Source organism: Peromyscus maniculatus, chromosome 9 (genome assembly GCF_049852395.1).
Source record: "Peromyscus maniculatus bairdii isolate BWxNUB_F1_BW_parent chromosome 9, HU_Pman_BW_mat_3.1, whole genome shotgun sequence".
Lineage (NCBI taxonomy): Eukaryota > Metazoa > Chordata > Mammalia > Rodentia > Cricetidae > Peromyscus > Peromyscus maniculatus.
In genome coordinates, this window is record NC_134860.1 from 77,657,651 (window position 1) to 77,684,322 (window position 26,672).

At 41.1% G+C, this 26,672-nt stretch overlaps 1 protein-coding gene across 7 annotated transcripts in view; it reads left to right on the forward strand.

Moving 5' to 3' along the window:
* Window positions 1-26,672, forward strand: part of Elf1 (E74 like ETS transcription factor 1) — a 104,040-nt gene that overhangs the window by 37,126 nt on the left and 40,242 nt on the right. For 2 of the 7 annotated variants that reach the window (XM_006989548.4, XM_006989547.4), the window contains exon 1: window positions 4,024-4,775. The exons of 4 other annotated variants lie outside the window; for them this stretch is intronic. The gene's annotated coding sequence lies outside the window, so the exon portion shown is untranslated. Of the gene's footprint in view, window positions 1-4,023; window positions 4,776-26,672 lie in introns of those variants that run through there. One more of the 7 variants, XM_006989546.4, reaches the window with a different exon arrangement.

Here is a 26,672-nt window from a genome sequence, read left to right on the forward strand (position 1 = left end):
ATCTGTAATGAGATCTGGTACCCTCTCCTGTATACATAATAAATAAATCTTTAAAAAAAAAAAAAAGAATCCCTTATCAACAGTGGTCTGTTTTGGTTACTGTGTATAACAAGGGACTAGAAAAGTGTCTGACCCAAACTGAGTGCTCAGTGAACATTTTTAAAGGGTGAATGAGTGAGTGCCTACCATCAGTGATTAACTTTGAGTCTGTAACACCGAGAAAGCAATTTCTATGTATAGCCCCTCCTTTTTACAATTAAGACAGCGTCTCTGGACCCTTGCTGGCCTGGAACTAACTCACTGTGTACTCAGTTGGTGTTGCGTTCAGCAGTCCTGCCTTTGCCTTCACTGTGTTGGGGTTACAGATAGGCACCACCATGCCTGGCATCCTTTCCTTATTTTAAAAATGGATCAGTGAAGTTTTATTAAAACAGCGGCCTTAAATGTATTTTCCTGAAGGCTCTTGTAAGAGTCTCAGTGCTAAATAGAATTGAAAACCCACTGGATTTGATAGAGGATCTCTAAGACGCTCAGGTATATGATGGTAAGTGTTTTCAATAATTGGAAGTAGGTCTGCCGAGAGGATTCTTAATGCAGAGGAGACATTTGGACTGAGAGTCGGTGGATGTTTAGTAGATGGACTGGGTGGTAGGACTGAGGCGGTCAGTCCCAGGAAACACAGAAGGAGGCGAACAAACAGCAGCAGGAAGAACGTCCCACAATCCCAGAAGGTCTCAGTAAGTCTGGACTGTGTGTGTGTGTGTGTGTGTGTGTGTGTGTGTGTGTGTGTGTGTGTGTGTGTGTGTGCATGTGGACTTACATGCTTAGTGCATGTTTGATATGTAGGTGTGGGAGAAAAAGTGAGGGAAATACGTGGGCAGAGAGATGGAGTGGGGAATTGTGGCTGGAAAAAGAAACATTGAACTCAGCTGTCAAAAGCTTTGAATACCATGATAAACAGTGTGGCTTTTTTTTTTTTTTTTAAATAGATGGGGTAATTGGGTCACCGTGTCTAAGTACTTGCCATAAACAATTGAAGGAAGGGAGGGTTTATTTTGGCCTATGATTTGAGAAGATTCAGTTGATGGTTGCTTGGCTCCGTGTGCCTGGACAAAACAGGATAGCAGGAGTGGGCTGGAGGCTGGCCTTGACTTCTTGGCAACAGGAAGCCGAGAAAAGGGGAATATAGGAAGGAGCCAGCTGAAATACGGCCTCAAGGACAGGTAGTGACCTACTTCCTACAGCTAGGCCCCACCCACTCTTACCTTTTACTAATGTCATAAAATTGTGAATACATAAAAAGAGAGCTTCATTGATTCTATCAGAATCCTTGGGCTCTGTTTCTGGACCGCCGTGGTATTTCACTAATCCTTGAGGTATTTCACGCTAATCAAATTGATAGTCAACATTAGTCATTGCCTAAAGCTTTCTGTTAGCTAATCTATAACTTGAAATTCTCCTGCCTCAGCCTCCAGGATTGGGATTACAGCTGAGCACTGGGTAGCCTGGCCTTTTGTTTTGCTTCTTGTGCTCAGAGTTGTTCCTTCCCTCCCCCACCCCCTCCTCCTTCCCCTTCATGAACCAAGGTCATTATCATTGGTGGAGTTGCTTTTCAGCAAGACTGTAGTTGGTGGTAGAGAAAGGACAGCTAGGGTGTGTGCGTACATATTTTTACCTGCCGTGGTGCTAGGGATTCGAACCAGGGTCTCACTGAGGCATGCCAGGAAAGCAACCTTCTATTGAGCTATATCCATAATCCTTTTAAGTGAAATTATCGTTTGAGATAGAGCTCACTGTTAGATAAGAGTGATCTCAGCGGACAGAAACAGGAGGACCGCGTGTTCTACATAGTGAGTGAGGTCCCAGACATGGTGAGTTCTTGTCTCAAAAAGAGCTGAGGGGCTAGCGAGTAGGCTTGGTGGTTAAGAGCATTCACTGCTATTGCAGAGGACCCAGGGCTGAGTCCCAGCACCCACCTGGTACCTAACAACCATCTGTAACTACAGATCCAGGGGATCCCATGTCCTCTTCTGACCATCTCGGGCACCAGGCACACACATGGTATGTAGACATACATGTAGGCAAACTGCTCATGCCCATAAAATAATAAAATACATCTTTTAAAAAAGAGCTGAGGCAGGAGGAAAGCCATGGGTTTGAAATTAGCCTGGGTTACATACATAGTGAGTTCCATAGCAAGTTTTAAGTTTGTTTGCCTAAAGTGTAATCCTGACTCAAAAACTGAGCTCTGTCTGTAAGAGTTAATTACTGTATCATATGATACATGTATGTTTAACTTCTTAGGAAACCGCCAGTGTCTTCTAAAGTAGGTATATCATTTTCCCTACCTACTGACAATGTATAAAAGTAGTAGTTGCAGGTTTAGGCAGTTCTTAGTTGGTCAAATGCTTGCTGACCTGCGTTGTATTGCCAGTACAGGGTCTAAATAGCTTAAGCTGGTCTTAAGCGTGCTGGCTAGTTGAGTCGGGATTTTAGGCACGCATTACTGTGCCTGATTTTCACTATTTTGGAAACATACTAATCCTAACCTCAGGATAGTATATTATAATGTACCTATGGGACATGTGTGCACAACTTAATTGACCTCTCAAGATGGCTATGGTGTCAAACCTGAGTGTGTGTGCGCATCGTGAACCCCATGTTTCACACATGCTTGGTATGTGGTTTGCTGTCCTAGAGTTAGCCCTAAGGATTTTTTTTCCAGTGTTGTGGATTGGACACTGTATATATTTGGCAGGTATTCTACCACTGAGGCATACCCTCAATCCTGTGTTGTTGTTTTAAAGACAGTGTTTTGTGGGTGGGCCTGGCAGCGCACGCCTTTAATCCCAGCGCTCGGGAGGCAGAGCCAGGAGGGTCTTTGTGAGTTCGAAGTCAGCCTGGTCTACAGAGCAAATTCCAGGATGAGCTTCAAAACTTTTCAAGAAACCCTGTCTTGAAAAACCAAAAAAAAAAAGGAAAGGAAAGGAAGGGCTTTGCTATGTAGCTAAGGCCGTTCTTGAACTTGCAGGGCTTGATTCAGCCTTGCATTGCCCCGCCTCAGACAAAGTAGCTGGAGTTACACGTGTGTGGTACTGAACTCTGTTCCAAGCACTTTCTATGTTCCTGTGTGTGCTCACCTGCATGTGTAGGGCAAAAGTCAACACAGGATGTTGTTCCTCAGGAGCCACCCATCTTGTTTCTGAGGCAGGGTAGATTAGGCTAGGCTAGCTGGCCAGAGGTCCTCCTATCTCCCCTGCTCGGCTAGGCATTGAACTCCAGGCCACTATTCGTGCTAGGCAGGCACTTGACTGTGGAGCTACATCCCCACCCAAGGCCCAGGTTTTCACTTGGGTGATGGGCACCAAACTCAAGTTCTCATGCTTGTGAGGCGAGCACATTACTGCCAAAGTCCTCTTCCCATCCCCCGTTCCAGGTTGTATTTTTGCAAAATTTTCTGTCATCAAGAAAAAAAATTAATGTTGCTATTTGTTTATTTTCATATCATCCTTTTACTTTTTATAATTTTTATTTCTAATTATCTTTTAAAAATCAAATTGGGTTTACACGGTTATTGCCCAAAATGTTTCAGCTGTGGAAATGAGTTGGGGGCTTTCCAGTGAACAGTGGACTTCCATTAACTGTCAGAGAACCTTGTTCCTGGGTGTATGGCTTCTGAATATTCATTCTGAATTAAGTGAGCTAATAGGACATTTGGCAGTCAAAAGTGATTTATTCTTTTTCATAATTAAAAAATAATTTATTAAGCCCTAGGGAATACTTTAGGAAAAAAGAACTCTTCAGTGAAATAAATAGGCCACCTTGATTAACTAATTTGTTTGAATAAATTAAAATATGCTCACCAAGGGGCCAGGGTAAATGGTGTGGTGATGTTTTGGTGGCTTGAGTACCAGATGGTGTTCTGGAGGACATTGCTGTAGCCATTCGCTCGTTGGATTAGCAGGTGTAGTGTTGGAGAAGGGGCCTGGTACTTAGAATGCAGAAAGTTTTGTTCCACGGGTAACGCTGTGGCTCTCTTGGAAATGAACTATGATTTCCTTGGTAACTTTAAAAAAGTATTTTTATCAGTCTTTCAGTTCTACTTACAATCCTGTGTTGGACTTTCTAACATGAATTTTTAAGTTATTTTAGCCACATTAATTGACACTTATTTCTCCACTGAACTTTGGATTTTCTAGTGAATTTTATCTGTTTAGAGAAGCTATAAGTCTGCATCTGGTACTACAGTCTGCTAGCTTTTCCAGATTACATAGCCATATATCCCGTCCTAGGAGAGTTAATGAGTAGCTAGGCTAGACGCACCTTTTCAATTGCTACGGTAAGAGACAGAGTTCCTTCTCTCTTTTCATCCTCTCACTTAATTCCTTTTATAGTAGTTGTATTGATTTGGTGGTTAATTTTACTTTCTTGTAGCTTGCCATTCTGTTTTATAGTATTAATTTTAAAATACGGCAGTTAGCATGTGGCAGTTTACACGGGTAGATTTTGCTCCTTGGCTCTGGTCTCTCTCCGGTGGGTCGCATGCCTCTTCCCCGTTTTTTACCTGTGCATTTGCATGTTTGACCTAGCAGAATAATTGGGTCCACAGCAACATGGGCGTGCCGCCCTTAGAAACACTTAGTTTCGTGTGTGAGTCATAAGCTGAAGCAGACACCACTTCCCCAATCTCCAGGAGCCATTTTAGCAGCACAAAACTTGCCGGATTGCTTTTCAGTCTTAAGCCCAGAGGACGAAACCTGAAGAAAAGTTTAAAGGTAACTTGTGATTTTTGTTCTTTGCTTCTGGCTATTTTGGGGCTAATAAACGGAGGCGGTTCTTACCTGTGGCAGAACGTGGCTGAATGTATTCTTTAACTCTGGTAAAATATGTGTAGTGAGTCACATGCCTGATTACACTTCACAACTACAGGCAACAAAGCATTCAGAGGCTGAAAAGTCCTCGCTCTTCCCCTCCAGCATTTTGTGTTTTTATGTGCTTGGTATTTTCCCCTCCTCTAACTTCAGATAAAGAAACTCCCCCCTCTCCTTCCCTCCCCTAAAGTACACTAGATCAAGTTTTAATTAAAATAAATCGAATTGTCTTTGTCGGACCAGCTGAGAAGTGACTCTTCAGTAAACTGTATTGCTCATGAGCTTCAGATGTTGAAAAAAAAAAAATCCAGGAACAGTGGCTTTATTACGGTTTTTAATTAAGTATGAAAGCTTGGGTCAATTTAGTCCTAAGTGTTGCTCACCGACCATTCTATGCTTTGTTTTCTTTTTTTAAGTTAATGAATTACACTAAATATTTCATTTTGAAAACCAAAGAGAGGTGTAAAAGCCAAGCAGAGGCACTCTAAAGTGAGCAGACATTTCGGTGGCAGAAGTGTGTTTTCAGTGCTGAGGAAGACAGTCGGGACTGATTCATTCAGCGTTCAAGAACAGCAGCCTTATGTTCACATGAACTTGCTTTGGGTAGCAACTTCAGAAGTGAAACCGTAGCTGAAGGAATTGGGTACTGTTTCAGTTTTGTGTAGAGAACAGGAGAGTGAGGTGAGGCCTTCCTCTTACTACTGTTTTAAATTTTTTTTTAATTAAAAAAATTAAAAAACTTGCGTTAACAGGAGGTGGCCCAGTCTTTTCCTGAATTATTTGTCATCACTAACACTGTTATATTTGGCTGTACAGCAATATTTTACTTCTAAAACATTCATGAAACTATCATTTGGGTAAAAGTCAAATTTGAGCATGTAATGATTAGGAAGAATTTTTGGAAATCAAATCCACTGTCATTTATTAGTGACCCAGATAGTTTCTAGCTAGTGGGCTGAGGATCGATCGGCTCTAGCTTTCCGAGTAGATTTGAAAGGGAAGGCAAGAGGGGTATTACTTACTTCTTAATCTTGGTGTTAGCAGATCTCAGTGTTGTCGTCTCGTAAGAAAGGCGGACATTTCCACAGTTCAGCTGCGTGGGCCTTCTCCATCATCTTTGTTTGCATAGTGCAGGTTTGGTTGGCCTTTGACTAAGCAAAGGCTGTATTTGCTTCAAGTCTGGCCTGGAAAACAAAACAAAACAAAACAATTCTAATGACACCTTCTTACTTTTTTCTTTTTCTTTTTAAGGCTAGTGATCCATAAGAGAATAATCAAGGGGCAAATAAGCAAACTAAGAACATATTTACTAAATAGAAGAATTTGATTTCTTAAAATTGAGAAGTTGCTACATTTAAAATAGACATTGGTCATGTATATCGGTTTCTTTTCATGTTTGTTTTGAGATAGGGTCTTGCTATATGCTGCTGGTCTTGAACTCTGTTTGGCCTCAGCTTTCAAGTGCTGGGATTACAGGCATGTGCTACCATGCTTGGCTGTCCCTTTCTTACTGTGATTAAAAGGTAGGCCTTACAGAGAAGGCAGAAAGGGAGGTGTGGGGAGGGGGCCGGGAGACTGACTTGATAGTTATCCTGCTGCTCTCTCTTTATAAGGTTGAAGGGAAGTGCAAATTGAATCTTAAGATTAGAATTGTTGACTGAAGATTGTTCAGCTGCCTCATTTATGGCTCAAATACGTGCTGACACTGGTTCCAAGCTTTGAACTCACTGTGTAGTAGGGAGGGGAATAAACTTGAACTCTGACCCTACCTCCTAAATGCTGGGATGACATGGGCCACAGTGCTGTATTTTTTTTTTTTTTTTTTTGAGCCAGGTGTGGTAATGCATGGTGAGTTCCAGAACAGTCAGGACTACATAGAGGTTTTTTTTTGTTTGTTTGTTTTTTGTTTTTTTTTTTTTAAATTTTTCACTTTGTGTTTTCTTTGGATATATCATCCTATCTTCTGTAAGCTACTTTCAAGATAGCAAGATAGCTTTACATGATGCATCATCTATATGCTAGATGCTTAGTTATAAACTAAGCATTGTATTTATGCAAAGCTGGATGGTACAGTTTGAAAAATCTAAATGTAACTAAAAGTAGTTATTTTCTAGGTTGAGAAACCACATGGTCCAGTATAGTCAAAATGTAACTTTGTATAGTAAAACTATAAAAGGAGGGTTTTTTGTTGTTGTTGATGTTTGGTTTTTTGTTTTGTTTTTTTTTTTTTGGTTTTTCGAGACAGGGTTTCTCTGTGTAGCTTTGCGCCTTTCCTGGAGCTCACTTGGTAGCCCAGGCTGGCCTCGAACTCACAGAGATCCGCCTGGCTCTGCCTCCCGAGTGCTGGGATTAAAGGCGTGCGCCACCACCGCCCGGCTTGTTTTGTTTTTTGAGACAAGAGTTTCTCTGTGTAACAGCCTTGGCTGTCCTGGAACTCACTCTGTAGACCAGGCTGGCCTCTACTCTGAGGCTGGCCTGACTCTACCTCTTGAGTGCTGGGATTAAAGGTGTGTGCCACCACTGCCTGGTATGACTTTTATGATAATTCTTTTATAGTTTTACTCCTTTGAAATTTGTGTAAATAGAATCACATTTTTCTCTAGTGATTTGCTTATTTCATTCAACTCAATGAAGTTACTTTTTCTTCGGCTTACCTTTGCCTTCTCTTTCTGTACCAGTGTATTTAGTCTTTCTTGTTGATGACATTAAAGTATTTCTAGTTTGAAAATATTCTTTACTGCCCTTCCAAGAGTTCAAGAGTTCTTGAATTAACCTTTTTTATTGAGATATGTGAAGACTTCGCAAAGACTAAGGGAATAGATAATTTAAAAAAAAAATAAATAGCTTTTATTTGTTCATCAAGAGCATTAGGTGAAATTGCCTTTAAAAAATGTTAGTGCTGGGATTGAATTTAAGAGCACTGGCTGCTCTTCCAGAGTCCCTGGGTTTGATTCCCAGCACCCACTAGCAGCTCACCACCATTTGTAACTCCAGTTCTAAGAGATCTGACTCCTTCTGGGTTCCGCTGGCACCAGGCAGACTTGTGGCGCGCCGACATACACGCAGGTGAAGCACTCGTGCACTTAAAACAACAAAATTCGGCCGGGCAGTGGTGGCGCACGCCTTTAATCCCAGCACTCGGGAGGCAGAGCCAGGCGGATCTGTGAGTTCGAGGCCAGCCTGGGCTACCAAGTGAGCTCCAGGAAAGGCGCAAAGCTATGCAGAGAAACCCTGTCTCGAAAAAAAAACCAAAAAAAAAAAAAACCTCCTACAGAGCCGTCAACTCTCACAAGCTAGCTGGTGAACACGCGGGTGGGATGGTGTGGCCGCGCAGCCTTGCCTCACTCTGAGGCCTGGCAAGCTCTCGCCGCCTCTCCTCTGGCAGCAGCAACACCGCACATACCCGTCAACACCGCACATGCCGAGGCAGTGAGAAGGCAGCTGTAACCGACACTCAGGTGGTACAGTGAGGCTGGATTTGACCTAATGAAGCGCTGAGGAGGTTTCCAGGTTCCTGTGGATCTGAGAAATAACTACCTTTGCAGAATCACTCCAGTAGTGCAATGTTGGAAATGATCCAGTTGTTCAAAAATTAGGGGTTGGATAAGTAGATGATGGCATATCCACAAAAGTCACATGGCAGGAATTTAATTTTCTTAAAGTTTATGCCAAATGTGACTTTACCATGGAGTATTTTTGTATTTTGGGGCACTCGATGAAGAAATCAGCATTCTCAAGGAAAGTGAAAGTGTCAGGCCTGAGTGTCTGTGTCTCTGCCTTGAGAAAAAAGGGAAGCTCGAAGGCAGAGGAAGCTGCTGATGCTTTACCCGCCTGCGGGCTTTAATTTGAACAGAAAAGGAGTTAGCAGTGGTATCAGTCATTTTAATGTGCTTTATAGCAATAGGTGAAACGAACCTTTAAATAAACTCATAGTAGGTCAATTCTCAGTACATTTTAAGTTCTTCTTGCTTTTAAAATTCCTTTTCCTTTTTATAAAAAAGAAGTGTCTGATACCCTAGGGCCTGGGGTTGCTGGTGGTTGTAAGGCACCCAACACGGGTGCTGGAAGCTGAACTAGGTCTTCTGGAAGAGCAGCAAGTGCTCTCAACCTGAGTCATCTCCCCACAGCCACCCCTTGTATTGTTGTTTGGCTCTTTCTTTTTTTCTTTTTTTGAGACAGGATCTCCCTGTTTAGCTCAGGCTAGCCTTGAATTCTCCACCTCTGCTTCCCAGTCCTGAGATTACAGGCAAAGCATCACCACACCTAGTTTACATTTCTTTATTGTGTTCTTAATTGGAAGAACTTTGAGTTGCTGTATAGTTTCAGACTGGAGAGGCCAGGGGTGCAGCTCTATGGTAGACTGCTTGCCTAGCATGCAGGTGGCCTGCTTCAGTCCATAGCATCATAAGAAAAACAAAGTTTCGGTTTGAATTAAAGAAGTATTTTAGGAAGGTTTGAAAGAGACTATTACATTTAGACACTTAGTCTTTCTGTTAAAGCCTCCAAGGAAATGTATTCTGTCTATATTCTGCAAAGTCAGAACACTATTTGTGAGAGGCATCTTTGAAGGTAAGTTACTTTGGACATCTGAAATATCTATTATAATGAAAGTCCAGTAACTATAAATTGGCTTAGTGTGGTTTAATATGTTTTTAATCACCTAAGTCTAGGGAATGTTTGATGCTTAAAGATTCCTTATACATTGTGTTTATTTAAAATTTTTCTTAAGCTTGTTATAAAATGTTAGAAGAATATATATATATATATATATATGTTACACACACATATATACACACATACATACATACACACAGATTTTATTATTTATTTGTATTGCTTGCGAATCAAACCTAGGGCCTTGCACATTCCAAGCAAGTCAGTCTACCGCTGAGCTATATCCTTAGCCTTTCTGTTCTCATTCTCTCTCCTGTCTCCCTCCCACACTTCTCAGCCTCACATAGGCTAAGTAAATGCTGTACCACTGAGCTATTCCTCCAGCCCAATATTCAGGTTCAAATTGGGGGTAGTCATTAGAATTAATTAATATTAAGGCACTAATGGCCATTGAAAAGAATGAGCTTTAGCCTTCCATTTGAAAATATTAGGTAAAAATGAAACTATATTCATACCAACCTATACGATTTTGTACTTTAGGAACATAGTGCCTTACTTAAACCGAAATAATAAGTATATGTTAAATTCTCGTAGGAAAAAAAAAGCCACAGGGTGCTCTCAATGGGCTTATGTGATATGAACAACGTCATTTTTAGACAATGGCCTAGAATATAGCCCTTTTTAAAGTCTGATAAAGTTATAATTGAGGTAGATTATATTTATAGCTGGGTAAGAATTGACCAATATTAATAGAGGTAGCTGCATTTGTCTACCCATGTTTATTTAGAACAGGAGGCATGAGTGATGAGTTCTGATCATTCGTAAAGATTGTTAGTTTGGAAGGCGTGATGAACAACTGAGCACCTGTATTTATTTCAGTTAATTGGTAGTTAGCTTAGAATAGCTCGAAGTAGCTGAATTTATTTACTGAGAACAGTTTTGCTTGGTATATGTCTAGTTGATGGAAGATACATAACTAAATTTCAGAACCAAGTTTTTGACTTGTTCCTTGGGAAAAGTGGAGGTAGTTTGTTGGGGGTTGGGGTCACAGATAATAATCTAAGTCTTACAAAAGGCGTATAAAAATAACCAACAGTCTGGGTTTAGCTTAGTTGATAGAGTACCTGTCTGGAGGTGGACTACAGGATATGAAGTTCAAGGTCATCTTCAGTTGCATAGAGTCGGAAAACAGTCCGGATTGTATGAAAACCTACCATAGAACAAATAACCAAACCCCAATGGTTAAAGTGGCAAATTAATCAGTCCTGTGTTACTGAGTCATTTTAAGAGGTAGTCATGTTATATCTTGCTCACCATGTTAGATACCTCTGAGCTACAGGCTTATCTATTTTATTTGTTTGTTTAAAAACAGAGGCTCACTATGTAGCCCTGGCTGACCTAGAATGCTTTACGAAGATCGGACTGGCCTCAAATTTAGAGAGATCCAACTGCCTCTGCCTCCCCTGTCTTTTTGGTATGTAGAGCTAGGATTAGGGAGGATAGCAGATGTCACTCATGAAGTAGACAAACTCTTGAGACAGGAAAATAGATTGAAGGCATGCTCTGCTGTTTTATTCATCATGTGGTTTAAAACATTTTTTTTCTACCCCGTGGACCCAGGACCTTTTGCATGCTGGACAAGTACCTTACCATTTAGCAGTAGCTCCAGTCCTTTTTGTAATTTTTTTCTTTGAGACAGGGTCTTATTAAATTGCCTGGGTTTCCTCTTGCTCTGCAGCAGTCCTCCTTAGGCTCTGGAGTAGCTGGGGTCACAGGCCTGAGCCACCGAGCCTGGCCACAGGGTTTTGATCTTTGGTATTCATCCCTAGGAATACGTCAAAGGGCTTGAACATGTTCTTTTGTGTGACTCTTAGATCTCTGAATCTTAGATCTCAACACCGAAACACTTTTATTGTCTCTTTGTCCTTTTTATGTTTCTGATGTACTTTACTATATTTTCACACAGGCAATTGAACTATTTATAAAGTAAGATGCAGCAGAGAAGGCAGGAAGTACTTGACGTTTGTATGCTGTATCTTGCTCTCTGCTTCCTGTCAGTTAAACCACGAAGAGAGGAACAGAGACACAGATGTACAATTGCTGCTTTAATTTCCCATTAGGGAGCCCAGTTAAGCATGAAACTTGTTTCATTAAACTTTTATACTTGTTGATTATAGGGGTATGTAGGCTTCTTTGTGTTACATGAAGTTTATGGATATATAGTGGCCACTGGACATTACATACAGGACTTGATAATAAAATACAAGTTTTACACATTTAAAAGATGTTCCTTTTGTGGTTTTGTTTTGTTTTCTGAGCTTCTCTATATGTACCCAGGCTGGCATTGAACTCATGATCCTCTTGACTTAGCCTCCTAAGTGTTGGGATTATAGGCATGTGCCACCACCCTAAGCTCAAGTATATCCTAATGTGAGTGTATGTGTGCATGTGCGTGCGTGCGTGCCATTCCTTGGTGGCATTCCTTAGGAGCCAGAGGTATTGTTCCTAAGGAACTGTTCACTTTGTATATGCATGCACAGGAGTTCATATGTGTGCTCATGTGTGTGAAGTGTACATGTACATGTAGGGCAGAAGTCAACTTTGGTGTTATTCTTAGGAGCCATGCTTTCTACTTTTAGAGCTGGGAACTAAACCCAGGGCTTACACGTGCTAGGCAAATGGGCCACGACCCCTGCACTACAGAACCATCGTTTTTTGAGGCAGGACCTCTTACTGAGACTTGGGGCTTATGAGTACATTTATTTATTTACTTTTATTTATTTTTTTTGAGACAGTGGTTCTCTATTACATAGCTCTGGCTGTCCTGGAACTCTCTTTGTAGACCAGGCTGGCCTCAAACTCATAGAGATCCACTTGTCCCTGTAGAATAACGGTGTGCACCACTATGCTAAACCTTACCAAGTGTATGTAATTTCAAACAACGGAGGAAAATGTTTAAAGAAAAAAATGTACTTTTCTGATTTTATTGTAGCAGAGTAGATGGTTGCATTTTTTTTGTATGCCTTTTAACATTTTCTTGGTTTCCATTGTGTCATAAATGTGGAAAATCTATCCATACTCACAAAAATCGCAGAAGATAACCTAGGAGGTGAGATGATCTCATTTCCCCATGGAAAAATTTGTCCTCTCCTAGGACTGCCCGCCCCTTTTTTAATTCAGATGTCAGCATCACCCTGGCTCCTTGTCTCCCACAGTCTGTGAGCTTGGGAAGATAAGATGGGAGTTGTCATTGATGAAGTAGTCCTCAGCCTTTGTCACCGAAGCACTTTAAGGGCTTCCTAAAACTTTTAAAGTTTTCTTCATCTCACAAGTATTTATCTCCCCCAAACTGCCCAAGGACAAAGATCATGCCTTGGTTGCCTTTATTTTTGTATATCCAGCACTCAGATTTTACCTAAGTCTAGCATAGGTGCGTATATCCACTTGATAGCTCTATTCTGGAATCAAATCAACAAGCCGATTAAGGAACTAGACTCTGTCCCCTCTACAACTTGCTTTACGGTTTATTTGTAAAAAAATAATTAAAAGGAGCACTTCTTCCTTCTTCCTTTCTTTTCTTCTCCTCCTCCCCTTTTTCTGTGGGGCGGGGATCAAAGCCAGGGTTCTGTACATGCATGATGAATGATCAGCGCCCTCCACTGAGCTGTGTCCTTAGAAGTGAAGCTTTCCTGGATGCTGGTGATAGCGGGCGGGATTAAGTAGCGAAGAAAATGGATTCTGCCATGGGTATCATCTTGCTTTATTGAATCTACTCAAAATACTTAATTCAACTTGACAACATATAGTCAGGCACAGATGCAGCTAGTTTCTATATTTCATTTTTACTGCTATCCATGTGAATGAAGGTTATTTTGGTGTTTAGTTGAACAGCCTGTACAAAGAATGTAATAGTCATGTTTTAGAAAATCTTGGCTGGGTGTGGTGGTGGTGCACACCTTTAATCCCAGAACTCAGGAGGCAGAGAGGCAGGTGGCTCTCTGTGAATCTGAGGCCAACCTGGTCTACATAGTGAGTTCCAGACCATCCAGGATTAAACATCGAGACCCTGTCTCAAAAAGAAAGGAAGGAAGGAAGGGAGAAAACCTTGTCATTTTCCATTTCCTTCTCATAACTTTAAAACAATTAATTAGTGTGTGAATTGTTTGGTGATAATGGGGATTAAAATGGGGCCTCACACATACTGAGCAAGTCCTATGCCAGAGAACCCAGCCCTCTTTTAAATGATTTGTATTTTTAATTATTTTTACAGGTTTTGAGGCTGGGTCTCAGTGAGTTGCCTGCCAGGCTGGCCTGGACCTCGCTTTGTAGCTCAAGCTTCAGCTTTTGTCTTCTTGCCAGGCTTCTGAGTAGCTGGGGAACGGGCCAGCACCACCCGCTTAGCTTTTTGCTGCTGTTGAAGTTATTTGCGATACGGTCTAAGTATACTACTTAGGATGGCCTTCAACTTCCGGTGTAGCCTAGGCTGGGAGAGTAGGCGAGCAGCGCCATAGAGACAGGAACTCAGTATGTGCTCCACGTTGGCCTCGTAATCGCCTCCTCCTCATGCCTCTGCCTTCCTGGGGCTGGAATTTCAGGTGTGTACTACCATCCCTCTGCTTGCCTTTGTTCTCGTAGACAGAGAACAAAACACAGTTCATCAGTGAAGCGAGTTTTTGTTTATTTACTTTTTTTTTTTTTTTTTTTTTTTTTGCCATAACCTAAGACTTGAAAAACGTTTGTTGAGAGTTTCTGTGCCATTGACAAAGGGTTAGAGGAGAGTAGCTTACCCCAGGGAACCGAAGCTGGCAGTTTTGACATCATCCGTGCAGTGCTGGTCACAGCTATTCTTGTTGTTTTTGAACAGCAGTCCCAGGTTAGTGGGACTTGCACCGGCTGTGAGAGCACAAGGACCCCGCTCTGTAGTTAGAGCCCTGCTTGAAAACCCCTGGATTGGCTGCAAGCATACATCACTGACCTGCTTTATTAACAATCAGATATTGCCTGCTGGGGTTCAGCTGTCTTCATCTTATTTCCTGAACTACACTGTAAACTTCCTAGACCAAGGGCAGTGCATTACTTTCCTGTATTTTCCACAGTACTGCCCTTAGGTAAATTCAGTCAATATTCATGAATCGCTCACTCCTGAGTCCATCATAGTAGAGGTGCCTCTGAACATAGACGTCTGAGGTCTTTTGATTAGCTCTAGATAGACATCCAAGGAGGGTAGCTAACCATTTCCTCCTGGAGAAAACCTCAGCCTTTGTCACCAAAGCACTTTAGGGCTTCCTGAAAATTTTCTAATTACGGCCACTTTTCTCATAAGAATTTTTACATTGACCCCTGATTATATGCCTATGTAAAAATAGGTGTCCAAAGCAAACATTTACTGATACGGAATCATCAGGAATTATTTTGTAAGGTCCAGTGAGTAGAGATGCTTGCTGCGAAGCTTACCAACTTGAGTACATTCCACGGGATCCACATAATGAAAGGGAGAACCAATTCCTGCAAAGCTGTTCACTGACACCCCAACCACACACAGGCTGTACACACTAAATGAATGTAAAAAATTAAATAGAACAATTCTTTTGTGTGTGTGTGTGTGTGTATACATATATATACACACACAATTTTATCATTTATTAAAGACAAATTTACATGCCAATGAGGATTACCTGTTTATTTTTACATGAAATAATTAAATCTTGGCTGAATATTTGATACTATAGGGCATAAAACACCTTTGACATTTTTCAGAGTTGATTGATATTTTGATTTTAATTTTATAATTAAGAAAGCAGAGAGTACTGCTTCATATAAATAAATACGTGGTACAAAAATGGCAGAAGCATGCTTAGGGCTATTTCCAATTGTTGGGAATTCTGTCTTAATCCTAAGATAAAATTTATTGAATTTTTTTAACATTTAAAATTTTTACTGGTGTGTGTGTGTGCATACACGTGCGTAAGTGTGCACCATGGCTTATGTGTAAAGGTCTTATGTGTAAAGGTCTGAGGACAACTTGCAGGAGTTGGTTCTCTCCACCTTCAGGTTTCAGGGATTAAAGGTTGTCATTAGTTTTGATAGCAAGTTTCCTTACCTGCTGAGCAATCTCCCTGACCTCAGTGAACATTTTTTTTTTTTAATAAAACTCAAATCAGCACATGTAGCAATTTTAAAAATCAAACATTCTAAAACAAACCCAATATATATTAATTTGATACTTAGACACTAAAAGTCTTTGTTTTCTATAGTTAAACCTATGTTTCTATAAGAACACAAAACATGTTAAAAAAAAAACTTTGCAGTTGATAACGTACAGTAGTCTTGAGTCTGAGCTAAGGTTGCAGGCAGTGTTCACAACATCTCATAGTGTAGTGACGTACACGGTGCAGAGTAGGCATGTTGTATGTTCCAAAGCTGCAGTGACATTCCATGATGCAGCATGAATGTGTGCTTCCTGAAACATCTTAGACTCATTACACATTTGGTTATGAGTTAGATTTTGGTCGCTGGATATCTAAGAACCTTTTATCTCCCACAGTGGTGGTGCATACCTTTAATTGAAGCACTCGGGAGGCAGAGGCTGAGGCAGAGGCAGGTGGGTCTTTGAGTTCAAGCCCAGCCCAGTCTGCATAGCGAGTTCCAGGCCAGCTGGAACACACTAAGTGAAACCCTGTCTCAGAAACAAAATGTGGAGGGAAGGGATCTTTTACTGTTGCAAGGTGTTTAGGACCCTCACACTCTGTCCCTGGATCCCCATTGTTTAAGGAGCTGGGCTTTAATTAGTGTAGCTGACAGGGATTCAAGTGATTTAAAAATTGAGTCCTTATATTTTAAAAGATGAAAGTCCTAAAAAATTTAGCCCATATATGTCACAAATCTTCAGATTACTTACAATGAAGTTTGCTTCTAAGATGTATAAATAGGAAAATAGAGTTATACACATGCTTTTTAAACACTGTCAGTATTTTCAAATATAATTGTAAATTTTTTTTTGTTTTTTTTGTTTTTCAAGATAGGGTTTCTCCGTGTAACTCGCTGTGTAGATCTGGCTGGCCTGCCTCTGCCTCTCAAGTGCTGGGGTTCAGGGTGTCCACCACCGCCCCACTGTTAGTATTTCAGCTGTGTGTCCTGTACTACTAAGCCCAGGCCTCCGCTTTCCCATCTCCAGTCTTTGTGGTCTCGGTGCTGCAGAGGCTCTATTTTCACTGACTTTAGAAGCTGAGGTGCCGGTTAGTCATGAGGGGGATTATAAGGATTCCCCAGCCATAAGACAGGGTCTCTCATTGGCCTGGAGCTCAATTAGGTTAGACTGGCTGGCTGGCAGGCACCGAGGATCATCCCCCTCTGTCTCCTCAGCACCAGGATTGCAAGCAGGCGCCACCACACATGGTGTGGTTTCTGGAGACTGAGCTCACTTTACTGACTAAGTCCACCCCCACCCCCACCCCCACTCAATTTAAAAAGAGGATCTCAATTTGTACCCCAGGCTTGGTGTCTAACTTGCAAATGCTGGGATTATTGTGGAGGGGCACCTGGCTCTGGAGGTTAAGCACATTCTCTGGCTCTCCTCACTCAGTCAGTGCCAAAGCCCAAGTGTTACTGATGGGAATCAGCTATTCTCTCCGATGAGAAAACCATGGCGCTAGAGCCTGGTTTCCTAAAATGAAAATATTAACCAGAGGAATAGACAGCCACAGAAGTGGAATACAGATTTCTTGCAAGTTAATTCTTGTTTGTTGTAGGGAAACATGTTTAATTGCCTGAACAGGTTTTGCTGATAAGGACATTTTTAACATGTTTGCATTCTCTGGGTAGATGTTTTTTTTTTTTTTGTCAGAGTTCAGGTTTTAGGTCCTGGACAGAAGAAAATTCCTTAGACGGTTAATTGGCATAATAAAGCATGGTTTAATGTTTTGGTGATAACTTTCAGCCTTTTTAAAAAAGGAATTTAATTTTTTTCATGACTAAATTTATGATTATCATTCACGGTTTCTCTTTTAAATTCTCACTGTTTCAGAACGTGTTCAGAAAGAGTTAATCCTGAGACCACAGGTATGAACAGGTCTAGGTATGAGATCTGTTGGCTTTTCAGGTACCATAAATGCTGCCTGACTGTAACCTGATACCAGGCAGGCTGAGTGGCCAATAATGGAAAGTGGAGAAGTATGTGAGAGAACTGGAATTTCAGGTGTGGGGAGTAATGGCAGCCTCCCTCCGAGGCCTGGACTACTCCTCTGGGTGTCAGCAGAAAGGCAAAAGTGTAGAAAGTCAGCCAGGTTGGTTTGATCATACTGATGTCTTTAAAATGAACATAGTTGATTTGATTGGAAAAAGCTAAGGTGAATTTGATTGGAAGAAGACCTGCTTCAGCTTTGGCTGGGTCACCAGAACCTTGTCTGAGGCTTCATATGCAAAGCCGCCATTTGTGCCGTATTTGTATGGTAGTAAAATCAGTTTGGGTGAAGTTATGGACGCCTCACTCCCCTGTGCTGTCTCTCAATTTTAAAATGTCTAGTGTCCTCCTTTCCTAGTTAAATAATGACTAACATAAAGGCGGTTGATTTAAATGAACAGATGCCCAATAGTAAGTAGCTATACCGAATGGCTAGCTACTTAAAAGACGTGGGAGGCAAGAGTGATTGTGTACACCCGAGGTCCCAGCACTTCAGAGACAGATGTAAAGGGTAAGAAGGACCCTGAGTTCGAGGGAGGCCACGGCCACGTAGGAAAACATTGTCTCCAAGAAACGAACAAAACCAAGCTGGTGGCCACATAGGTGGTATGGTACAAATTACAGAAACTTGGTTTTATTTCTCCCCTCGCAGAGACAATTTTGTATTCCATTGAGTATTTGAAAAAAATTAAAAGGTTAATTTTTTTAAAAGCTTAGGATTCAAAGGTTTGTTTGTTTTTTGTTTTCTTGAGACAGGGTCTCATGTGGTCTAAGCTAGACTAGAACAGACTCTCCAGCCTCTATAACTCCCAAATATTGGGGTTACAGACCAGTACCAACCATGGCTTGTTTTAAGCATTTTATTTTAGTTTAAAGGGGTTTTTATTTTTATTTGTGTTTATGTATATGAGTATACCACACAGCAGTGCTTGGAAATGAACGTTGGTCCTCTTAGGATAGCAGTGAGCATTTGTAACTCATGAACCATCTCTCCAATCCCTCCAGCCCCTAGCATTTTATTATTTATTTTGCTTTTTTGAGACAGGGACTTACTATGTAGCCTCAGCTGGCCTGGAGCTTGCTATGTAGACCTGGTAGGCCTTGAATTTTTTTTTTTAATTTATTTATTTTTATTTTATGAGTATTAGTGTTTGGTCTTTATGGTTGTCTGTGTGAGGGTGTTGGGGTCCCCTGGAACTAGAGTTATAGACAGTTGTGAGCTGCCATGTGGGTGCTAGGAATTGAACCCTCGGGGTCCTCTTGAAGAGTAGTCAGTGCTCTTAACTGCTGAGCCATCTTTCCAGCCCCACAGCCTTGAACTCTTAGAAGTCTGATTGCCTCTGCCTTCTCAGTGCTGGGATTAAAGTTTACCATACCTGGTATACTTTTTTTTTTTCCGCCTCCGGAGCTGAGGACCGAACCTAGGGTCTTGAAAGCGCTCTACCACTGAGCTACATCCCCAAACCCACTTTTCTAACTAAATGATGAAAGGCCTGATGCAGTGAGATATGGTTTGTTTACTTTGAGCTTTAGTGTGTGCCCCTCCCCCATTCTGTGTCTGTGACACATGGCTTAGAGAGAGCTTCAGAGTGAGGTTTGTTTTAAAATGTTTGTGTCCTTGCAGAGGGCCCAAGTGTTCCCAGCACCCACAGGGTGGCTCACAACCATCTATAACTTCAGATACAGGAGATCTGATGCCCTCTTCTGACCTCCACAGGCAGCAGGCATTCATGTGGTGCACAGACATATAGACAGGCAAAACACTCATAAGCACAGAAAAAAAAAATCTAAAGGATTTGAATAAATAAAATTATTCTCCTTTCCCCCTTCCTGTGGGTAACTAGACTAATACTGTTCTCGTCTGGGGAGATTCAATTCTATGTACATAATGGTGATTACATTGTGGCGTGTTTCTTTTCCCATGCTCACATTAACTTTTTAAAGATTTATATATTTTATGTTTATTTCTTGGATGTATATGAGCCACACGTGTGTTTGGTGCCCACAGAGGCTGGAGGAGGGCGATGGGTTCCCAGGAACTAGAGTTCCCGGCCACTGTTGGCTGCCTGTAGTAGGTGCTGGCAACCAAACCCAGGTCCTCTGCAAGTAGCAGGCACTCTGAACTCCGGAGTCATCTTTGATCCCCATGTTCACATTTGTTAATGTAAACGATGGCCGTGATACTACACTTGAAGAGTATGAACAACATCAATAAACATTATCTGAGAGTAATGAGTTAGTAAGTTGTGATAGTGGTATAAAAAGGCTTACACATTTTTATCATTTATTTTTTTTTCTACTCATTTTTAAGGCTGAATGAAGCTGTAAAGTAAGAATATGGCATGGTAGACTTGGGTATCAACAGTAATAGTAAAACTAAGGCTTAAAGCAATCAAGGAGAAATCTGCAAACCTTTCTTTCAGTCCCATCTAAATACATGGTTAGAAGTGATCCCAAGTATCAAGAGGATGCATAGAATATTTTACCAAGACATTTCAGCTAATAGCTGTACTAGAGTGTGGTTAAATACTTCGGCAGCGGATGCTGGTTTCTGATGATGCTGGGGATTAAACTCAGGTCCTTGTGCATGCAAGGGCGCACATTGAGCTGTATGCCCAGCCCCCATACTCTGCTGATAAAAACATAAATGAAGTTCTATATGTATAGATAGAAGGGCAGGAGGAAACTGGGCCTGTCTTCTCTTTGCTACTAATTGCCTGTGTCTTTAGACAGGTTGGATTGCTTTAGGTCCAAATTCTTTACCTTTTCAATGAATGTGTAGTCCTCAGTTAGCCATAAGTGTGTGTGTGTGTGTGTGTGTGTGTGTGTGTGTGTGTGTGTGTGTGTTTCAACTCTCAAACCTGTGATTCTACAAAATTTTTAGAGTGATGGTGTTTGGAGCTCAAGAAGATTGTGCAGTTTAGTTTGATAATGACGGACTTGATTTTCATTTCTGTTGCCTAGTATTCTAACATATTGAAAAACAGATTAGAGCAAAGCCCAGCTGTGGCCCGCCACACAAATTCCAGGGTCATAGGCTGCAGGTTTACTGCTTCTGAGTTCTAATTTTTGTGTGGAGCCTCTCTCTTTTCATCTTGTGTTCTTTAATTTCTGATGCATTTTTCCAAATACCCTTGCTTTTCTTAGAATACTTTAAGACTTTTGCAAAAGTCTCTTCATTAGCCATGGCTTGATGTAAGAATGCTTTCTGTTCAGGTATTTGTTGTACAGTTATTACAGAATTCCATTTATTGAGGTACTGCTGCCTTGCTAGCTTGTGTCTGTAAACACAAATGTCATCTGGATAATTGGTTAGCCATTCAATTAGCCCATTCCTCTGCTGATGCCCTTTATCTTCTTGAGCTAGAATGATCTAGTCTAAAACCTTGTGTTTGTTTGAGTCTCCTTATTTATCATTTTCCACAGAATGTGTTTGTACTATAGTAATTTCCAAAAAAAAAAAAAAAAAAAAATTAAGAAATCTTTCCGCCCCCCCCCCCTGGTTTTTCAAGACAGGGTTTCTATTGCTGCCCTACAATTCATTCTGTAGACCAGGGTGGCCTCAAACTTAAAGTGTAGGGATTAAAGGCATGTGCCATCACCACCTAGCTTAAAAAAAATCTTAATGTATTAAGTATGCTTAAAAAAATCTTGCTGGGTGGTGGTGGCACACACCTTTAATCCCAGCACTCGGGAGGCAGAGCTGGGTGGATCTCCGTGAGTTCGAGGCCAGCCTGGTCTACAGAGTGAGATCCAGGACAGGCACCAAAACTACAAAGAGAAACCCTGTCTCGAAAAAAGACAAAAAACAAGCAACAACAATAACAACAAAAATCTTAATGGATTTTCATATTTTTATATCTGAAATGCTTCTCAAGAAATCCTATATTTTATGCTCTATATTCAATGAAGAATTGATTTTGGCAGGTTTCTATGAGATGAATTGCTAAAAGGTCTTATTTTAATAAAAACTTGGAGCCAGATATTAGAATTAAAACTGAGAGATCAGAAGAATAGGACAAGCCACAGCCAACCTCACTTCGCTGACACCTCAGTCTCCAAAGAGAGCTACTTCCTGTATACCCACGCCTATATTCCTTTCTGCCCCTGCAGTCTCACTTCCTCTCTGCTCCCAGCTACATCACTTCCTCTTCCTGCCAAGCTCTGTCACTTCTGTCTGTCTGTACAGACCTCCAGACCTTTATGGTTAACTCGTGTTGGAATCCAGAGTGTGTGTCACCAGGCCTGGCTCTGTTCCCAGTGTGGCCTTGAACACTCAGAGATCTGGATGGATTAAAGGCATGTGCTACCATTGCCTGACTTCTGTGTTTACTCTAGTGGCTGGCTTTTTCCTCTCATCCTCAGAGAGCGTTAATTAGGGTGCACAATACAGTGGGGGACACAATATATCACCACAGGTTTCTATTCATTTTTTTATTTGAAATATTTTATAATAAATTATACAAAAACAATTTGAATTGAGTCAATGCAGCCATTAATGTGAACCAGTGTTTTGTGTTTAAAATTTAGTCACTGTGTTTGTGATAGGATCCTAACTAGACTCTGTTAAGTTCTTAAAAAAAAATGTTTGTTTATTTTTCTATGCATGAGTGTTTTGCCTGCATGTATATCTGTGCTCCAGATGGGTGAGGTTGTCATACTTCCTGGACTGGAGTTAACAGATGGTTGACAGTCGCCATGTGGGTGCTGAGAATTAAACCCGGTTCCTTTATAAGAGCAGCCAATGCTCTTAACTGCTGACCCATCTCTCCAGCCCCATAAGTAAATTTTTAAAGTCCTACCCTTTATACACTGGATTTATCAAAAGGATACCAGAGTGCTAGGCGCTGGAGTCAACCTAGATTTTGTTGCTAATGGGCTATGGTGTTGGAGTCAAGCCAGTAATCGTGGAGAAAGACTCTCAGTGATTATAGAAATGGGACTTAAGAAATAATTAGGGAACTGAGGTGCACCTGTTGCATATTTTGCACACTATACTCAGAGCTATAATTAAGCTAATGTTTATTGAGTTCAGCTCATAGACCAGACATCCTGCACATGTATTTGGCTATTTCTTTAAAAGCAGGGCCAGGGACTGAAGCCAGTGTCTCTAGGCAGGTGTCCTGCCTAGGCCTGCAGTCCGTTAGCTGCACAAGTGTTTCACAGATGACTTTCACAGCTCTCGGTTTTGTTGCCATTTATTATGCTCATTGAACAGAACGAGCCCTCATCGAATATATGGAAACTTTGCTCAGGGGGGCACCTCAGAGGCAGAACCCAAGTGGTCTGAGGCTAGAGTTCATGTAATTGTTTTGTTTCATGACTTTACCTCAAGTGTGAAGATGGGTGATGAGAGCTTAGGAATCTTAATTCTAAGCTTTTCTGTGGTATAGCTCTCCAAAGGAGAAGGGCATTAGAGCTAGTCTGGGAATTTGTTTGGATGCCCGACTGGATTACTTCTCAAAAATGTGTAAATAAGGTAGCAGCATGTGACTCTATAGTGAATGAAGAGTTTTCTCCTTTTTCCTTCTTGCTTTATTATGTTGTGAAAACATGTTGGAGAACTATTATAGAAGCACTGCTCCTGAATATATGATTCATTAATGCGTAAATTTAGACAAGTTTGGTATTACTGTTTGCTTGGCTGTTTTAGATAAGGGCTGGTTATGTCCCCCAGGCCAGCCTGAAACTCCTGCCTGCAATTACAGACTGTGCCTCCATGCCTAGCTTTGAAACAAGTTTAACATTTCCCGAGGTTCTTAAATTGTCTTCGGGTAGAACACATTCCTTTGTTTCAATCTTAATGCCCCATATCTTTTTCTGAACTGAAATAACTTTAAGGAAACATCATGGTGTCTGTTTTGGACATTTTAGACACAGTGACTCAGAGACCCTGAGATGCACTTGATATGCTACTTTACTGGCTGGATTTGGAGAAAATGAGAAAGTGGAGTCCCCCCCCCCTTAAATTTGATATATACATTTACTTAAATCTGTGTTTTAAACTGTAAAGGCAAAAGGAATAGGTGGATTTCGAAGCAAGACTGTATATCACAGTAATTGAGTTTTGATTTGAGAAATGAGATTCTAGTGTTAGCTGTGTTGTGCTCACGGAACCCAAGATCTGGGCACCTCCCCTCTTTAATGAAAACTTGATTTCTGGGTTAGGTATCAGTTTTGTCACTCAATAAAATTAATAGAGCTGAGCCATGTTGTTTCAGTACCCTTGACATCCACAGAAGATATGTCTGCTTTAAGAATCAGAAAGGTTTTTCCTCAGGAACCACTTTAAAGCCACAGCATACCTACACAGGAAAGAGGAAGAGGAGGAGGAGGAAGGCACAGAGCGTCAGAGGCCTAATTAAACTAAAGAAAATGCTTGCCTTCTGATTTGAGTTAATGAGCTTCCCTGTACATGTGAACAGAAACTGTGGGGGAGCTAAGTTTTCTTTCCTGCCTCTGCGAATGAGTGGTGGTGGTTTGGGGCAGCCATTTGGGGTTATTTTTACAGGTTGTCAGTCATGTGTTATGAGGTCAGGCTATTTTCTTTGCTTGTCCTTATTTTTGAAATTTCCAAAGGTCAGTCAGTAAAGCACAGTAGCCCTGTGGAGATGTGGCTGAGAAAAGTACACTTTGGAACTTGATACAGATTCTCCACATGGGTCCTCTGTGCTTAATAAGAAATAATAAGGGTTTTAGAATACCCTTGAACCCACCCATTTACAGAAAAACTTCCATGTCACAAGCATCCCTCCGTCCTGTTTGTATTTTCTTGCTCTTGGGTTTGAAGTTGATAATAATTTCCTCCTTATCCAAAGTACTTCAATGCTAAATCAAGAATATAGGTAGAAATAGTTTGAATATTCAATGGTAGGTATTTAAAACAGTATCTGTCATTAACATGAGTCTTCTTGTCATTAGTGTGGGCACACAGGTTTGGTAGGTACAGAAGAAATTTAAAACTCTGCTTCTTTCCCCAGAAGAAGTTTTGTTGTTGTCCTCCTCCTCCTCCTCCTCCTCCTCCTCCTCCTCCTCCTCCTCCTCCTCCTCCTCTTCCTCCTCCTCCTCCTCCTGCTCCTCCTCCTCCTCCTCCTCCTTTTTTCTTCCTGCATACTGGTTTTCGAACAGCAAGCAAACATTCATGTGGTTGAATTAATGAACAACACTTTAAAATGTGAGACACTGTGGTTAGTGTCAAGTTGGCACTATAGGCAGTAGTGCTGTGACTTTGAAGGGAATAGTCTCTATGGGGTAAGACATGAAGTTGGGAGACTTTATGAAGGAACTTGGGAGGTATATGCAGGAGGATCAGGAGTTCCAAGTCACCCTTGGTTACATAGCCAGTTTGAGGCCAACCTGGCCTACATGACACCCTTTCTCAGAAAAACAAATGTGATTTAAACATTGAAGAATGGGAAGATAAGATTCAGAGATGGGAGGGAACATTCCAGGAATGGGAATAATGGGTTCCAGGAATGGGAATAATGGAAGTTAAGAAAGGAGGCAGAAACAAAGCTATCTTGTATAGGGGAACATATAAAGCAGTTACTATAGAGGAATTGGGTTCTGTAATAATTTTTTTTTTGGTTTTTAGAGACAGGGTTTCTCCTTGTAGCTTTGCGCCTTTACTGGGACTCACTTGGTAGCTGGCCTCGGACTCACAGAGATCCGCCTGGCTCTGCCTCCTGAGTGCTGGGATTAAAGGCATGCGCCACCACCGCCCGGCATGGTTCTATAATAATTGAAGGGCAACAATAAGTAATGTTTGTACAAGGCCAAGTATATAGCTATGTTGATACACCTGTGCTCGATTTAAACATGAAATATTTTTTTTTCTTCTCTAGGCTCAAAAAACGACCAGAGTGTTAAAAAGTACTTTCTTAATGTTATCGTTAAATCGCTGTTGAAAGGGTTGGGGTAGGTTAGAATTGGACACCATTGGCTTGGAACTGAGTTTAGTGGGTAAAAATCGGATTTGAATTCCTAATCCTTATTTTATTTTGATTTCCAATTATGACAATCACAGTGATCTGTGTTGATCTCTAAAACATGGAATATACAGGGAGTTGGTTTGACAGAAATTAGGAAATAGTGTACCTGACCTGGCTAGTTCCTGCTAATTAGATGTAAGTTTTCCAGGAAACTGACTCACCATGTCTCTTTATTCCCAAACTTGTTTCTTTATGATTAAATTGCTAGGATTAGTCAACATCCTTTTACTTCAGGCTGTCATCGTTTTGAAATATTTATATTAATATTATAAAAGCTGTTTCAAATCACTAGATTTAAAAAAAATGACTATTTAAAGCCTCAACTTTTCATGTCACATTTATGGCCATAAGCATTTAATATTTAATAGGATTGTGATTAACACCTATTCTAATTTTATTAGTGGTAGCTTTACCTTTTAAACACTAATATACAATCATGTTTAGCAGGCATTTTCAGAACTCTGTGAGGTCGTTTTTGCTCCTCAGTTGCATTTCTGTTTTTCTGCTGTTGTAAAGTGCAGCCCTTTGCATGTTCTAACTTGACATGCCGTGCCGTGCCGTGGTCAAGTGCAGTTTCCTTCCTGTTGCTTGTGTTAGCGATAAGGCTACATTTCAGTGCATTCAAAAAGAAGCCCCTGAAGACAGGGTCAGTATGGTAACGCCCAGCGTTTTCACTCAGCACAGGTTTCCAGGGACAGAAAAGTAGGCTTTAGTTTCGGCTCACTTTAAAAAGCTCGTAAAACAGCGTTTACAACCTTTAACTGTCTTCATATATATATAAGGTGATGGCGCTTGCTCCTTGCTGTTAAGGACAAATGAGTCTGTTAGGAAATTATTCCAAGAGTGGTGGTTAATGTGCACGTAGGTGATTTGCTGGTTAGTGGAAAGAATGTAACTTTATATATCCTCTGCTGGGATTTAAAATTTCCTAATTATTACTGGACATCCCCCCCCCCCCCCCCACACACACACATTCAGTACTTTAACTCAAGTTTAGCTTGGGGAAGAAAGCAAAAG